Here is a 1437-nt window from a genome sequence, read left to right as displayed (position 1 = left end):
TTTGGACCCAAAAAGAGGCGGTAAAACTTAACATGGGAACTAGTTTCGAAAATATCGTCGTGAATTTAATAGTGAAAACAAATTTTGAATTGAAACCAATGATTTAAGCTACAAAAACATTTTGATTTTTTGAAATGGTGGAGAATTTAGTATGACATTAGTTTTTGTCATCTAGTGCATGCTTGCATGTGCATGTGGTGAGTAGAAGATAAGGTGTTCGTATCTAGCTCTAAAAACATAACATTCTCCTATCAGTCCACTATTATTAAAGGAGGACCGACCGTCATGATGATTTCACCATCTCTCCGCATTAAAAAGATCTCGCTTCCACATGTGATTTCACTCTTCATAAAAAAGAAGGGGAAACACTTCCCCTCATATGTCTGATTGTTTCCCATCATCAGACCAATCATATACCCTCGATTCGGTTTCCATCGCATGGCCGAGAAGCTCTCCCTCCCTCCCCACTCCCATGCACACATTAACCACGGAAGGAAGCTGCCAACTGGCCCGTTAATCATGCACCCACGATTAGTGGGGAAATCAAAACAGATCCACAATTGGTTGTGGTTCGTCGTTCACATAAGCAGGAGGTGGTTGTAGCAGCTCGCATCCTCCGCAAAGGCAGCCGTCGTGACCACTCCGGCAAGCGGCAGATCCGATCTGATAAATTGCTAGATGTGCGCCGCCACCGTTGCCTGCACCACCGGTTCAACAAGGCTGCACGTCGGCGACCTTCCTCGTCTCTCGTTCCCATATCGCATGGCCACAATGCATGTCTCCCAAGAAAGGCCAACAATCCTGCTGCACTATCTATTGGTTTGTCTTATTTCTTGTAAATTTCACAGTTCAAAACACTGTACAATGCAAACAATTGATACTCTTACATGGATGCAGATTTGTCACCGTCTTACTTCCTCCACGACTCAGATGCTTCGGGCTGTCAGGGAATACAACATCAAGGACGACATGGCAAACAAGATCGAGGGGTTTGGGCAAGGGCACCCCAGCTTCTACCCGCCCACGTCATGGATCACGCCTTCAATCACGATGCCTAGGTCACATTTGAATTAGCGAAATTCGACGTATGGAAGCAGTTTGACTTTACTTGGCAGTAGAACTTCCTCTCTCTTTGTAAACTAACCAAGAATTAGTATGAACCATGTGTAATTATGATGAAATATGTTTCTCTTTAATGGAAGGAAAATAACATTTTATTGGGAGCAATTCTCTAGTCCATGGAGATAAGATCGTGATTCTTAAATACCACTGCTCGATGCCGCCCCCGCGCCGCTCCCTCCCCGGGGCGACACGGGCAGCGGCTCCCACCCCCACAGCTCCGCCCCTCCCGTCTCCTTTCTCCCCCTCGCCGTCGCCGGTGGCCTCCGGCAGGCAAAGCCTGCGTGAAGCCGGCGGCGGCGGGGCGCTTCTTTGGCT

At 47.5% G+C, this 1437-nt stretch overlaps 1 long non-coding RNA gene across 1 annotated transcript; it reads left to right on the top strand.

Annotated features, from left to right (window-relative positions):
* Positions 1 to 471: 471 nt before the first annotated feature.
* LOC123106540 (uncharacterized) lies at positions 472 to 1227 on the top strand. The gene is made up of 2 exons (XR_006451381.1): positions 472 to 819; positions 898 to 1227. It is a non-coding gene; the product is annotated as an uncharacterized lncRNA (long non-coding RNA).
* The last annotated feature ends 210 nt before the right edge of the window (positions 1228 to 1437 follow it).

The sequence above is a fragment of the Triticum aestivum genome, chromosome 5A (genome assembly GCF_018294505.1).
Source record: "Triticum aestivum cultivar Chinese Spring chromosome 5A, IWGSC CS RefSeq v2.1, whole genome shotgun sequence".
NCBI classification, from domain to species: domain Eukaryota; kingdom Viridiplantae; phylum Streptophyta; class Magnoliopsida; order Poales; family Poaceae; genus Triticum; species Triticum aestivum.
This window is presented reverse-complemented; position numbering and strand designations above follow the sequence as displayed.